The sequence below is a fragment of the Saimiri boliviensis genome, chromosome 4 (assembly GCF_048565385.1).
Source record: "Saimiri boliviensis isolate mSaiBol1 chromosome 4, mSaiBol1.pri, whole genome shotgun sequence".
NCBI classification, from domain to species: domain Eukaryota; kingdom Metazoa; phylum Chordata; class Mammalia; order Primates; family Cebidae; genus Saimiri; species Saimiri boliviensis.
The window spans coordinates 123,013,238-123,029,992 of NC_133452.1; positions in this window are offsets into that span (position 1 = coordinate 123,013,238).

Sequence of the window (16,755 nt, forward strand, 5' to 3'; positions counted from 1 at the left end):
GAGATCACGCCACTGCACTCTAGCCTGGGCGACAGAGTGAGACAACATGTCAAAAAATAAAATTAAATTAAAATAATAAATTTAGAAAAAAGCTTAGTTCAGCCAGTAAAAAGATAAAAAATATGATTATGGACAAATAACCACTGAGACGCTAACCAATTTAATTTCTTCTCATATATGGTCAGAATGAAAGCTGACTTTCCTTCATAAGCAAGAAGTCATTTTATGCCATAATACTCAAAAGGAAATGAAAACCACAAAGCAAAACTTCCCAGAGGATCATGAGAACCAGAGATCTTTTAGAAGACATTATAAATTCTTGGCATCAGGTCATATTTTGGCTTGCTTCAAGAGTCACTGTCTTTAGGAAGACATTTTGTGAGCTCCCAGCTCATGAAGCATTCAGGACACAGCAGGGACCCAGTAAGGAGGTTGTGGGGATTCTATAGAAACTGGCACAAAGGATTCAGGTGACTCTGAAAGGTGGAGCAGTTGGTGTTCTAGGAGATGTTGCTGGGTGTTAGTGGCAACACGTATATGTGAAATGAGTGGCCTGAATAGGGAAACAGAAGCAGTGTGATAGGCAAGGTTTGGCTTCTAAAAGTCATGGAGGGAGCTGTTACTTTCAATAGTGGCATAATACATGTTGCTATTAATACTAATGGTACATTTTATTTGATAGAAAGCAGACAATCAACCCAGAACACCAGCTGCTAATGGTGGTGGGTCTAAGTTGAGTTACTGGGGCCTCAAATATTTCAGAATGCATTATTCTTTCAGAACCTAGGTTTGGTTAATGACTCTTCAGTCAAACCAAAGAACGTTGTGTCCCAAGTCCAGCTAGACTTAGAGGTTGAGAAAATCCTGGAAAATGCTGAATACTTGCTGCAACTGTCCTTGCAGCCAAACATGGAGTGAAGGTCAAGCATCTCTTTTCATAGCACCATAGCGTCACACTGTTATTGTCTAAGTCTGTCTCTTCCAACACTCTATAACAAGAAAACATATATTTTTGTATCTACATTGCCTTGACCAGTATCTGAGAGAGAATAAATATTTTTACAATCAATGACCGGATTAAGCAGCTAACGACTAAATCAGAGGGGAAATCTAAAGCTGGAACGAACGTTAATCTATCAGAAGAGAGAAGTTCCAGGCATGGTGGCTCGTACCTGTAATTCCAGTACTTTGGGAGGCTGAGGTTGGAGCATTGCTTGAGACTAGGTATTCAAGATCAGCCTGGACAACACAGCAAGCCCCCTGTCTCTAAAAAAAAAAAACAAAAAAACAAAAAAACTTAAAAATTAGCCATGTGTGGTAGCAAATGCCTGTAGTCCCAGCTACTTGGGAAGGTGAAGCAGGAGGATCACTTGAGCACAGGGGTTAGAGCTTAGTACACTGTAACTGTGCCACTGCACTCCAGCCTGAGCAACAGAGCAAGACCTTGTCTTAAAAAAGAGAAAGAGAGAGAGAGAGAGAGAAGTGATGGAGCCTGAGTTATTATTGTAGCTGTCATTGAAGTTTGCCAATATGCCAACCACTATGTTAAACATTTTCCACATATTATATAATCCTCACACAACCCTTTGAGGTAAGTATCGTCATAAGTATCATGATAACCCCTGTGATACAGATAAGGAAACTAAGTAAAAGAAACACACACACAAACACACACAAAACCTGGCCTTATGTCTCAAAACTAATAGGAATTGAACACCATAACCTAAGAGTTTTTTAATTAATTAATTTTTTAAAGCAGTTTTACGTTTACAGAAAATTAAGCATATAATAAGAGAGTTCCCACATACCTCCTTACTCTTCAGCTTACTGTTTCCCCTATAACTGAAATTTTGCATTAATGTGGTGTGTTTGTTATAATTAATAAACCAGTATCAGTATATTATTATTAACTAAAGTCTATAGTTTATGATCCCTATTTTGTGTTATAAAGTTATATGGCATTGACAAATACATACGTATCTTAAAATTGTAACCCACTATCACAATAAAAAGATACTCTAGAATCATTAAAAAGAAGTTTGAATGAATTCTGAGATCTCATCATAAATATGGCAATTCTTCCAAATTAATCTATGACATTAATGCAATTTCTATCATCCATCCAAAGATTTTTATAAAATTTGAAAAACCCATGCAAAACTCAAATGAAAAAGGCCAAGAAGAGCCAGGGCAATTTCAAAGAAGAGGAAGGATTATCTTTACCAGATATCAAGCTTTTACTAAATGTATAATAATTAAAACATGCTCTTTTTACAATTAAACAGATAATCAAATAGACCATGCATATATTTTTTTAAATTTATAGTAGAATTTTTATTTATAAATATTTGGAAATGATAAACTATTCAATAAATGATGCTGAAACAAATGATCCTCCATATGGGGTAAGAAAGTTTTGCCACTCCCCAAAAATTAAAATGAAATAGACACTAAACATGAAAAACAAAACTATAAAACTTAAAGAAGAAAACACAGGAAAATATCTTCATTATACCTGAGCAAGAATAGATTTCTTTAATAAGGCACAAAGAGCACAAGTCATAAAGGAAAACTGATAAATTTGCATATAATAACATTTGTGCATATAATATTTGAAATTTTGTATAACAAAAGATACCATAAACAAAGTGAAAAGACAGGCACAAATTGGAAGAATTTTGCAATTCATATAACAATATATAATAGAACTTACAAAGAACTGCCACTAGATAAATAAGGCAAAGCAGAAGGGAAAAATAAAGCAATTGATTTAAACAGAAAAGGAAAAAATAGATGGCAAAAGAAAAATATGTAAAGATGTTCAACCTTGCTATGAATCAGAGAAACGCAAATGAAAGACACAGTGCTAGGCTGTTTTATACCAACTGGCTTGAGAAAAGTTGAAAATTCATATTATGTATTGGTAAAAGTGTAGAGGAATAGAAATTCTTATACACTCCTGGAAATACAAATGACTTCCAATACTTTAGCCGATGAGGCAAAGACTGCTTATTCTTTATCAAATTCATTTTCTTCTTTTTCCTGAGCATGCAGCTGGACTATCTTTCCCAGGTTCTTTCCAGTTGGGTGTGGTTACCTAATGGAATCTTACTGGTGGAATGGCATTAAAAGTGACGTGTTTCTCCATGTACTTTCCCCCTTCTGGCTGACCAGAATGGCTATGCCAAGGGATATTTATAACAATGAACATGAAATCTAAAGACAATTCAGAAGCACTAAAAACAAAATACATGTTAAAGGGTAGGCGCAGTGTGGCAGATTACATTTTCCAAAAATGGCCACAACAGTATCGTTTATCTCACCTCTCTTCTTACCATATATTTTCTCTCTTCCCATTGAGAGATGGGGTCTAGACTACGACTTCTCCCCAACCTGGGCAGGTCTTTGTGACCTCCTTGACCAAAAGCATATGGCAGAGGAATGTCATGTGACATCCAAGGATAAGTAATACATATGCCGCACAGTCACTTTGATCCACACTGGGGAATGCTACCCACATATAAACAGTCCAAATATTCTCAGGCTGCTATGCTTTGAGGAAGCCTAAAATAAAGAGGCCCCGAGACTACTACAGAGATGCTTGACCTGCCCCCAGTTGCTTCAGCCCTTCATTTGCACAGCCAGGGTCTGACTATAATTTCATTAGAAACCCAAGCCGAAACCATCTAACCAAGCCTTTCCTGAATTCCTGACCCACAGAAACCATGAGAGATAAGGAAATGATTGCTGTCTTAAAATACTATGTTTTGGAGTGTTTTCTTAATGCCACAATAAATAAGTGGAACATACAGAAAAGAGGATAGAAGAGTGAGTATAGTTAACAATAATTTATTGTGTCTTTCAAAATAGCTACACAAGAAGATTAGAAATATTCTCAACTTAAAGAAATGAAAAATGTTTGAGGTGATAGATAGCCCAATTGCCCTGATTTGATCACTATACATTGTAGGCATGTATCAAAACATCACATGGACCCTATAAATATGTAGTTACTATGTATCAATTTTAAAAACCTATAAAACAGGACACACAAGGTGGCTCACACCGGTAATCCAGGCACTCTGGGAGGCTGAGGCGAGAGGAACAGGAGCCCAGGAGTTTGAGACCAGCCTCGGCACCATAGTGAGACCCTCCTATCTCTACAAAAAATACAAAATTAGCTGGGTGTGGTGGCATGTGTCTGCAGTCCCAGCTACTCAGGAGGCTGAGCCAGGAGGATTGCTTAAATCCAGGAATTGGAGACTGCAGTGAGCTAGTCTCACCACTGCACTCCAGCCTGAATGACAGAGCTAGATCCTGTGTAAAAAGAAAAAGAAAAAGAAAAAGAAAAACACCGAGAGATAGACAGTGCTTCTTCTTCTCTGACTTCACTTTCACTCTCATTCTCCAATTAAAAACAAACAGAAAAGATTATAGAATCAGTTCCTGATTCTGAAATTTTATTAGTATCAATTGGTAGGTTCTGGTTTCTTCTTTCCACATACACAGTCCCTTGGGTCTGGTCTCTGGTAGTGTTTTGCCCCTCAAGAGGGAACAATTAACGTTTGTGGAATAGATCACTATTCCGCCCCAGCCGAGCATTCTTACCCTAACATCAAAATGCTGGGTTTTCACCTAGCCAACATGGTGAAACTCTGCCTCTACTAAAAATACAAATAATAATAATAATAATAATAATAATAATAATAAAATAAGCAGCAGGTGCCTGTAATACCAGCTACTCAGGAGGCTGAGGCAGGAGAATTACTTCAACCTGGGAGGTGGAGGTTGCAGTCAGCTGAGATCGTGCCACTGCACTCCAGCCCAGGCAACAGAGCAAGCCTCCATTTTTATAGTTTTTTAAAATCCTGAATAGAATTATAATTAGAATTAAGAATAATAATAGTTTTTTTAAATCCTGGTTTTCATAAAGTGAACCAACATTGAACACCCTTGTCTTCTCTTCATTGTACTTCCCACAAACAGGACATATACTTATTTTGTAAGGCAGTCCAGATAACTCTTCCCCTTAGAACTTTGCCTAAAAGCTTTACTAGTTTCATTTTTTGTCCTGGTGTTTTCTTCTTGGTATAAATGGTAATGTGCTGTCTTCAAAATACTAAATTAGGTCTCTGAATTTTTTATCCACTGTATAGCTGAAGAACAAGTGTGTTCGGTTTTGAGGTATTGCATATCATATAGTCCTAGGTATTGCATATCATAGTCCTAGGAATCCTTTCTATATGTTATTATTTATCATTCTTCAAATCTTGGAATTACCACCTTTAAAGGAAGAGTAGACAGCAGGATTTTCAAGGAGTAAGGATTAAAAATTAATTGTTAAATAACCAAATCAAACATTAAAGAAAATTAAAAGATTCGTTTAACTAAAATTGGTGCAATAAATAACTGGATAAATTTCCAAAAACTGCTTGTCTAATAAAATTTATTATTACTCCTGTTTGAAAATTAAAAAAAAAAAAAACCCTGGTTTAGGGAACTAGTTTGGGCAAAAATCGGAATTGGTTGGCTCATTTAAACAAACCCTGCCGGGCTCATGCCTGTAATCCCGGCACTTCGGGAGGCAGAGGCAGGCGGATCACCTTACCTAAGGAGTTTGAGACTAGCCTGACCAACGTGATGAAACCCTGTCTCTATTAAGAATACAAAATTAGCCAGGTGTGTGCTGGGTGCCTCTAATCTCAGCCACTTGGGAGGCCGAGGCAGGTGAATCACTCGAACCCAGGAGGCAGAGGTTGCAGTGAGCAGAGATTGCACCATTGCACTCCAGCCTGGGCAATAGAGGGAGACTCTGACTCAATAAACAAACAAAATAGAACAGAAAACATATTAAGTCAGCAGTACAGTTAGCATCAGAGGTGTTTGCAACCAGGAACTCAATATATTGCAGTCTCTCTCCCTTGTACCATCTGTTGTGTTTTTTTTTCTCTCTCTCCCCATTTTTTGGTTTGCTTCTGTCTACTTTTTAATCTCAACACTTTTAAAAGTAGAAGTTTCCTGTTTTTAATTCCTACATCCGTCTGTTTTTCCTATCTATTGAGTGTTTTAATTCCCATCAATCTTTATTTTAACATCAGTCTGCTTCTTCAAATTTAAAATTTTTTAAATCCTTCTTAGCCTTCGAATTTTTGTCCCTAATCTTTTACTCTTTGTTGATAGTGTGTGCTTATTATCAATTTATCTCTGTAAGAGAGAAGTACCAGAACGTAGGAAGAGGCGCGGGCCTACACATGTAAGGAAATTCATTTGCATTTATAAATAAGAGGGACGGCAAGCTTCTGGGAAGTAGTCAGCTGGTATTGTCTCAAATTTGTCTTTATTATTGATTTTTAACCACCAAATTTAGACTTTCCATAAGGATTGTAACTTGCGTGTTTATCCCATTTCTTGGCTGAGGAAGAGAACTACATTTCCCAGAATCCTCTTTCGTCTATGGTTCTGGGTTAGACTTGAACAAAAGAGGAATGTGTATGAGATTTGGAAAGTGAATGAAACTGAAGTGACTGGGCTCAGAAGGTCATCGCTGTGAAACCCGGCGACAGGTAGAGACAGAAGCCGCGAGTCCCAGCTTGTCCTTCCGGTCTCCAGCCCATGTCTTGCCTCTCTTGCCACCTGCTGGCGCGGCTGATCAATAACAGCCCCTGACCCAGGGTGTGGGCGGCAACCACGCAAAGGCAACCCTTTCCCCAGAGATGGCAATTTCAAGAGACCCTCCCTGACTGCGCTCTTTGCAGCCCCACTTTGGCCACTGGTCACGCTCCATTTCTCGGCTTCCTCGGCCAGCTGCAGTGTGTGACCCAGGTCAGTGCTTCGGTGGACTGCTCAGCCCACTTCTCTGATTCTCTGACTCTCCCTTCCAGACCTTCACTTTTGAAACCCTTTCCACATTCGTGTGAGACTTCGCTCCTATCGTAAATCAGTTATTCTCCTTGCCGTTACAGTGACTCTCGGAACCCTCCGGCCTTCGCGCTCAGCTGTCTTGATGGCTTCAGTTGTCTTCCCTGAGAGTCGCAAAATGGCCACCGCAACCCAGCCCTCCCTACTCACCGGATGTTGCTCCAGGCACCAGGCACGCCACGGATACTTCGAAGCCTTTCTCCTGATAACAGAATTCCCCTCTAAGTCTCAGAGGTACAGCAGGCACCTTCCCCTGCTCACTGATAAAGGAGCTCAATTGCCGTGATTGGCTCAGACCCGTGGACCCGCTCCGTGACTGCACGTCAGGGAAAATGTTAAAACCTATTTTCACCTGGATCCAACTTGCAACGATTCTGATGGAATTGTTTTGGGGTGGTGCTGTAGCTCAGTATTTGTAAAATTCTCTCACGGAGAATATGATGTCCAGCCAGGGTTGGGAACCACTGCTTGGATCCAACGTGATTCGTTCTCTGACGCTATTTCAAAATGCCTGAGCAGATGGGCCTTCTGTAAAGGAAGAAAAGGTAGAAGTGCCCGAGGACCTGGCAATCAAGATTTATTCATCGAAATTACCACATTCAAGGATGACCTATGCAATAGATGAAAATATGACTAAATTTCCCACTTGATTTTCATCATATGCCATCACTAAGAGCTACTAGAGTCTAAACCGGTTACTTGATTAAATCTAGGAATAGTGATAGAACAGCTGTTCTCTATTCCTTAGTTACTGGAAGTAAAGCCTTTCTTAATGATCTACCAAAGCACGTGGCACAGAGCTCAAGAAATAACTATTTCTTTCTGGGGCACCTAATTAATTTGCCTGACTTAAATAATTATAAAATTAATCGCGTGATTGATATAATTAATAATGGGGGTGGGAAGATGGATAGTCAAAGGGTACAAATTTTAGTTAGAAAACATGTTTTTGAGATCTATTGCACAGAATGGTGACTACAGTGAACAATAATGTATATTTCAAAATTGCTAACAGGGCAGACTTTAACCACAAAAAATAATTATGTGAGGTGATGGATTTAATTTGCTTAATTTAATCATTTTACAATATATAGATATATCAAAACATCACATTGTACCCCACAAATATACATAATTATTTGTCAATTAAAATTTCTCTCTCTCTCTTCTCTGTCTCTCTCTCTCTCTCTCTCCGTCTCTCTCTCTCTCTCTCTCTCTCTCTCTCTCTCTCTCTCTCTCTCTCTCTGTCTCGCTCCTTTTTGAGACAAGGTCTAACTCTCTCCCCAGGCTGGAGTGCAGTGGTGAGGATCTTGGCTCACTGCAACCTCCAACTACTGTGTTCAAGCAATTCTCCAGGCTCAGCTTCCCAGTAGCTGGGATTATAGGTGCACATAACCATGCTCAGCTAATCTTTGTATTTTTATTAGAGACAGGGTTTCACCATGCTGGCCAGGCTGGTCTCAAACTCCTAACCTCAAGTGATCTGCCCACCTTGGCCTCTCAAATTGTTGAAATTACAGGCATGAGCCACAGCACCTGGCCTCAGTATAGTTAATCTTATACTACAATTTAATTATCTTCATAATGCACTTATTTATTTATTTTTTTTTTTTTGAGACTCGGTCTCCCTGTATCACCCAGGCTGTAGTGTAGTGGTGTGATCTCAGCTCACTGCAACATCCACCTCCCAGGCTCAAGCTATTCTCTCACCTCAGCTTCCATAATAGCTTGTATTACAGGCACAGGCCACCACGCCCATCTAATTTTTGTATTTTTTGTGGAGGAGGTTTTGCCATGTTGCCCAGGCTGGTCTTGAACTCCCGGTCTCAAGCCATCTGCCTGCATCCGCCTCCCAAAGTGCCAGGATTACAGGAGTGAGCCACCATGCCTGGCCTATATAATGCACTTACTTCTTAAACTCTGACTTTCTTTCTGCCACTTCTTCTTATTACATATATTTTTTTCCTTATAATATCATAATATTTACCCTTAGGAGAAATCAGAATCATACATCATTCTTCACAGAAATTGAGAGACTTTTTTCCTTTTAAACAGTATTTTGTTTTAGTTCTACTGCCATGGTGAGGCAAGCCAGGTCAAATCAGAGGAGAATATTTAGTGGAATGTTCCGGAAAATTCTTATCTTCGCTTTTGTGAATGGATACAGAATTGTGTTTATTTCATCAATTTCAGATTAACTCATACAGAAAGGTCATTATGCTATTCTCTAAAATGCAAAAGGAATTTTTAAAAACAACTTTACTAAGATATAATTCACGTACTGTATAGTTCATCCATTTACCACTCAGTGTCTCTCAACAATATTCACAGAGTTGTATAACCACCACCACAATCAATATTAATACATTTTCATCACCACAAAAAGAAATTCTGCATCCCTTAGCTATCGCTGTCGCCCTCTTCCATGCTCCTTCACTTTCACCATTCCTAGGCAAACACCATCTATTTTTTGTGTCCATAGATTCGCTTGTTCTGGACATTTCATATAAATAAAGTCATACAAAATGTAGTTTTTAATGACTGGCTTCTTTTTTAAAAATTGTATTTTATGGGCTGAGTGCAGTGGCTCATGCCTGTAGTCACAGCACTTTGGGAGGCTGAGATGGGAGGATCACCTGAGGTTAGGAGTTCAAGACCAGCCTGACCAACGTGGAGAAACCCCATCTCTACTACAAATATAAAATTAGCCAGACGTGATAGCATATGCCTGTGATCCCAGCTACTCGGGAGGCTGAAGCAGGAGAATCACTTTAACTTGGGAGGTGGAGGTTGCGGTGAGCTGAGATCATGTTAGTGCACTCCAGCCTGGGCAACAAAAGTGAAACTCCATCTCAAAAAAAAATTGTATTTTATTTTAGACTCAGAGGATTTGTGTGCCTGATTGCTGCATGGGTATATTGGTGGGTATTGGGCTTCTAGTTTACCCATTACCCAAGTGAACACTGTACCCAAAGGTAATTTTTCAGCCCTTGCTCCTTTCCCACCCTCTTCTGGAGTCCTCAGTGTCTATCATTTCCATCTTTATGTCCATGAATACCCATTGTTTAACTCCCACTTATAAGTGAGAACACGTAGTGTTTGGTTTTCTGTTTCTGAGTTAGTTCACTTATGATAATGACCTCCAGCTTCACCCATGTTGCTGCAAATGATATGATTTCATTCTTTTTTGTGGCTATGCTTTTTTTTTTAAGGATTTTTTTTTAACCTTTGCCCACTGAAAAAACGTGGAGATAATGACTGACCCAGTAAAAATAACACCTAGCACACAGACTGTGCTATAAATGCCATTTCTAAATAGATGGAATTGATGCTTCTTAGGGGAATGGCTGATTCTAGACATGGACCAGAAAAGGTATATGATGAGGCTGAAACATCATGTCATAACAAACAGCAAAGAAATGATCCATTCTGCAGGGATCAGATCAAAAACACTTGGTGTCAACTTGCAGAAGCTGCCACTGTTCAAAGACAGGACAATTTGGCCACAATATGAATGATGGATTAATCTGGATAATCTGATTAATCCATTATTCATATTAGTGGTCAAACAAGATCAAAACTCTGTCTGAAAAAAAAAAAATTCCCAAAAAGGAGCTACCTAGCATTTGTGACAAATGCTGGGAACTGATGACAACACATATTGTCAGTAAATCAAAAGTTACTAGTCCTAGTTTTTGCCTGCATTGTACAGTCATAAAAGATGAAATTTTCTAGAAGTAAAAAAAGTAAGGAAGAAAAGCAGTTTTCATTGACTGTGTTGTCAAGATGGCTAGACCTAACTCATGATAACCTTTTTTCATCCATCAAGATTAGGCGGAATTAGTGGGCAGAATCATTTCTCAAATAGAAATGTTTGGTAAATTTTAGATCTTCCACAAGGAACAACCTGATTTATATGTGCAGCCAGTCCAGCAACTTAACGGCAATATTTATGCTTGGAAGTTCAACCTGTCAAATTTTTGCTTTTCGAGCTGCATTTCTGTGCTGGATTTGAATATTTAGATGTACCAATGAACACTGTTAAACATGGCTGTATTTACTTTTTTACATAGCATATTTAGCTGGCGTAACTACAAGTGTTATTTAATTAATGTCTAAACATTTGCTTTCTTTTTCTTTTCTTCTTCTTCTTCTTTTTTTTCTTTCCATGATGGAGTTTTGCTCTTGTTGCCCAGGCTGCAGTGCAATGGTGCGGCCTCAGCTCATTGCAACCCCCACCTCCCGGGTTCAAGCGATTCTGCTGCCTCAGCCTCCCAAGTAGCTGGAATTACAGGTGCACACCACCACACCCGGCTAATTTTTGTATTTTTATTTTTATTTTTATTTTTTTTTATTTTTTTGAGACGGAGTTTCGCTCTTGTTACCCAGGCTGGAGTGCAATGGCGCGATCTCGGCTCACCGCAACCTCCGCCTCCTGGGTTCAGGCAATTCTCCTGCCTCAGCCTCCTGAGTAGCTGGGATTACAGGCATGCGCCACCATGCCCAGCTAATTTTTTGTATTTTTAGTAGAGACGGGGTTTCACCATGTTGACCAGGATGGTCTCGATCTCTTGACCTCGTGATCCGCCCGCCTCGGCCTCCCAAAGTGCTGGGATTACAGGCTTGAGCCACCGCGCCCAGCTTGTATTTTTAGTAGAGATGGGGGTTTCACCATGTTGGCCAGGCTGGTCTTGAACTCCTAACTTCAGCTGATCCACCTGCCTCAGCCTCCAAAACTGCTGGGATTACAGGCATGAGCCACCATGCCCGGTCAGTATTTGCTTTCTTTAAATCTGGGTTTTAATAGCATCCAGCTGATAGCTAGCTACCAATGAAAATTATTTGAATATAATTTTGCATCAGGGGTATTTTAATATGTTTCTTTTGCAATCCAGAACCTTTAGGGAGAAGCTGTTTTGATTTAGATTAGTTGTTTTTATTATAATATAGCCAGTAGTTCATGTTTAAATTTCAACCTGCTAGTCTAAGTCCCATGAAGGTAAGGACCAGGTTCGTCTTCATCACTTTGTCTTCATTGCCTGATACATAGGATGTAATAATGTTCATGCAGTGAGTGTCTATGGAATAAATGCATAATTTCCTGATTCTCAAGTTGAAGAACTCTGTAATTTCCTAAAGACTGGAATTTTAAAATCCTAGCATACATGATAAAAGTTAAGTCATATATGTCAAATACTAACTAGTAAAAACAGAACAAACTTTCATAGAGCTGTTTTCTTAGCATACTGTGATTTTCTTATAATTGCATTCAAGTTAGGGGCAATACCATGATAGAGATTTTTCTGAAATAGTTTCCTTGCAAAGGAAACAGATATTTAGATACAGTATGTTGAAACTGGGGCAGGCCTGGTTGCAGTTATTATCATGTTACAGATTTTGTGTTATGATAATTAAAGAAACCAGCTATTGAGTTATTTCTCTCAGGCTGGATTCTTCATTGACAGGAAATGGAAGTTACTGGTGAAGTTCTGTGGCATCATCCCCACAACACTATTTGTTGGCCTCTAGTAGAATTACGATGGATCACACCTACCTAAGTTGCATTTGCTCTAGTTGAACTCTGTTACCTACTCCTTCAATCTAGGGGCTTTTAGCTGCCCCACTGTTTTGAGTTCCTATGTTAATGAAGCTGTAGTGAAGGTCCGCTTGTAAAATAGGTCTTTACTTTAGCATCAGTATTGTCCAGTACATCCAAACCTATTTATTGGTCTTCTTGCCAATGAATGTAGCCAATAACACAAGGTAAACAAATGAAACTGGAATTTAAGTTGCTGAATTTTATGAAGTTTTGAAAGTTGTCTGAATCAAAATGCAATCATTAATGTTAAAGCAACAACAAAAAAGCCTCTAGAGCCAGGAAAGGCCATGAAGACAGGGTTCACATGCTTGTTTGCTTGATAACAAAGACCATCACAAAGGCTCTCCAAAAACCAACCTTGTACAAAGGCCACTGCAACCTTATACAACAAATTCTTTTGCAAGGACATCTGCCCAGCAACTGTCTATCTAACCCTGGACTTCTGTCACCCTTGTTTTTGAGCTTTGTTGCCAAGGATAATTATTTGAAAACAATTATGTCATCCTCATTCTTTTCTTAAAAACCTTTATATTCCTTTACCTTCCTGAATATGAATAAACTATGAATATGCACATAGTTTACTCTGGCTTGAAGAATTCCACTGCAATGCCCTATTTCCAAATAAACATCTTTTCTTTTAGAGAGCCTCTCTCTGTCATTTAAGCTGACAAAGTCAGTGAAAGTGTTGCTTGAGAACTGCTCAAATAAACAAAAGTTATTGTCGGATAAGGATCTGGCAGAGTTAAGTCAACTGAAAATTAAAAAGAGGAACATTTATATGGACGTGTATAGTGCTTCAGGACAAAATTATCTAAATCATAACTGGCTAAGCCTGGCCTTTGGAAAAATTAAAGTCCTGAAAGATTTTTGCAAAAATTATCAAGCCTGTGATCACATTCTTCAATTCAAAAGTGAAATGAACATTATGTTGTCTCTTCCCCAAAAACCAACACTTGATGGCAGGGGCACGGTGGCTCATGCCTATAACTAAAGAAGGTCCCAAGGGCAATTCTTTTTATTATTTCACTATAAAATCTGTATTTTTTTCATGACTGAAAAGTAATGGCCAGGTGCAGAGGCTCAGGCCTGTAATCCCAGCACTTTGAGAGGCCGAGGCAGGTGGATCACCTAAGGTCAGGAGTTCAAGACCAGCTTGGTCAACATAGTGAAACGTCGTTTCTACTAAAAAACACAGGGCCAGGCGCGGTGGCTCAAGCCTGTAATCCCAGCACTTTGGGAGGCCGAGGCGGGTGGATCACGAGGTCAAGAGATCGAGACCATCCTGGTCAACATGGTGAAACCCCGTCTCTACTAAAAATACAAAACATTAGCTGAGCATGGTGGCGCGTGCCTGTAATCCCAGCTACTCAGGAGGCTGAGGCAGGAGAATTGCCTGAACCCAGGAGGCGGAGGTTGCGGTGAGCCAAGATCGCGCCATTGCACTCCAGCCTGGGTAACAAGAGTGAAGCTCCGTCTCAAAAAAAAACCCACACAAAAATTAGCTGGACATGGTTCCACACACCTGTAATCCCAGCTACTCAGGAGGCTGAGGCAGGAGAACTACTCGAACCCGGAAGGCAGAGGTTGTAGTGAGCTGAGATCGCATGCCACTGCACTTCAGTCTGGGCGACAGAGGGAGACTTCATTTCAAAAAAATAAATAAAATAAAAAACACTTGAGTCATTAAATTGAAATTGAATGAATGAGCTGTTTCATATTACTGTAGATACCTCCATTTTATTGTCACTTCCAAAAAATATATGTATTGCCACTTTTAAAAAACAAAATGTGTCAGTTTGGAAATCTTAAAAAATGAATAATGTCAGCTTTCCCCAGTGTATTCTGCAGTTCACTAATCTCAAGCAGTCATCTGTGAAAAAAAGGCATCTGCAGTGGTACAGGATGTTATCTGTTTCCTACACCCTGTTCTCTATTCTGCTCTGTTTCCAAAAGGTTGATCTGTATAGACTGCAGGTCCCTTTGCCTTCTGCCTGGGGAGAAGGGAAAAGGGAGACCAGTAGGACATCAAAGGGGTTGCAGAAATGAGGCTGAATATTTCTTGGTCTTTTATTGGCCTCCACCTGAATTGCCGTTAGTTGGCTGTATCTTCCAACTAAGGTCACAGCTTCTTTGAGGAAGTCCTATCCATTTAGCTCTTCTCCCCAGTCCCAGTGACTGGTCCCCCTGCCTTGCCTCTTTAGACTGAGAGGCGGCAACAGCATCGCAGTATCCCAGTAGGCTTCCCTTTATTAAATGCTTCTTTTGCCAGGAGCAGTGGCTCATGCCTGTAATCCCAGCACTTTGGGAGACTGAGACTCTGGGGTTTTCTAGATACATGATCATGTCATCTGCAAAGAGAGACAGTTTGATTTTCTATTTGAATAGGTGTTATTTCTTTCTCTTGCCTGATTGCCCTGGCCAGAACTTCCAATGGTATGTTGAATAGGAGTGGTGAGAGAGGGCATTCTTGTCTTGTGCTTGTTTTCAAGGGGAATGCTTCTGGCTTTTGCACACTCAGTTAAGATATTGAAATAAATGGTTCTAACTATTTTGTGCTACATTCCATCAATACCTAGTTTATTGAGCGTTTTTAACATGATGGGATATTGAATTTTATCCAAGGCCCTTTCTGCATCTGTTGAGATAATCATATGATTTTTGTGTTTAGTTGTTCTTATGTGATGCGTTATGTTTATTGATTTGCATATGTTAAACCAGCTTTGCATCCCAGAGATAAAGCCAACTAGATCGTGGAGGGTAAACTTTTTGATGTGCTGCTGGATTGTTTGCCTGTACTTTATTGAGGATTTTTGCATCAATGCTCATCAGGAATATTGGCCTGAAATATTTTGTTCTTGTATCTCTATTAAACGCTTCTTAACCACTGAGAGTGAGCAATCTGTTTTCTTCTAAGACACCGACTTATACAATGGCTAAACACAATATTGTTCTCTTGGAAAGATTAAAAACTCACACCAGCATATTAAAGGTTCTAATATTGCAATAAATAATGTCTAAGATTAGCCCATTTCTCTAATATACCTAAGACTGTCCCTTGAAAACATTTGATCATAAAATTCCTTGCCTTAAAAACCACAAAACCAAACTTGGCCAAGCGCAGTGGCTCACTCCTGTAATTCTAGCACTTCGGGAGGCCGAGGCTTTGGATCACTTGAGCTCAGGAGTTTGAGATCAGCCTGGGTAACATAGTGAAACCCCGTTTCTACCTAAAAATGCAAAAGTTAGCCAGGCGTGGTGGTGCATGCTTGTAGTCCCAGCTGCTCAGGAGGCTGAGGTAGGAGAATCACTTGAACCCAGAAGGTTGAGGCTGCAGTGAGCCAAGATTGTACCACTGCACTCAAACCTGGGTGCCAAGTGAGACCGTATCTCAAAAAAAAAAAAGGAAATGCAGCAAGCACTGAACACGCACACACACACACACACACACACACACACACACACACACACACACGGTAACTATGGGCAATCATTATAAGCATCTAATTGTGCTGTGCAGTGTGTGAAATATCGATGTCCTTAAAGTCAATTGAGGTCTATAAGCTTAAAGCTGTTAGTCACAGCATTGACTTGTCCCAAATGGCTGTACTTTTTATATCGTATAGTTTTTCATTCAAAATTTCTCTTGGTATCAGGCTTACAAGTGTATCTTAATTGCTACCCTCATGCTTCTCAACTTTGGTGCCTGAACATCATGACATCTATTTTGGCTGCCTGGAAACTTTAACCCTTTATGTATGGCATTTCAGTTGTGTAGAACGTTGCTATGGATGTACTCTCCTAAATCCTCAGGTGGAGGTGATTAATTCTGTGCAGTTCTGGCCCTTCAGCACATGATACAATTGCTCTGCATATAAGTGACTTGTATCATTTCTTAGTCAAGCATTTAGTCACCAAGTGAGACACTAAATCTCTTCTGCCACAGCTAGCACTGTTCCAAAGAGTAGATGGCTCCATTAGCCTGGGCCCTTATGATGGACATAAATTTTAAGAAATAATTCTTAAATTGTCTTAGTTACTGAGACTTCAGGGTTGTTCCTGCAGCATAATTTAGCCTATTATGATTTACTTCAAATAAAGGTTTTTCTGCAAAGGTAGAAAAAGGGCTCAATTTAAATGAAAATTATAAATAATTTTCATAATTAAATGAAGAAAATTACAACAGTCTTCACAAGGAAAAAGTGAGGATTTCAACAAGAGTTCAAAACTCAGAATTGCTT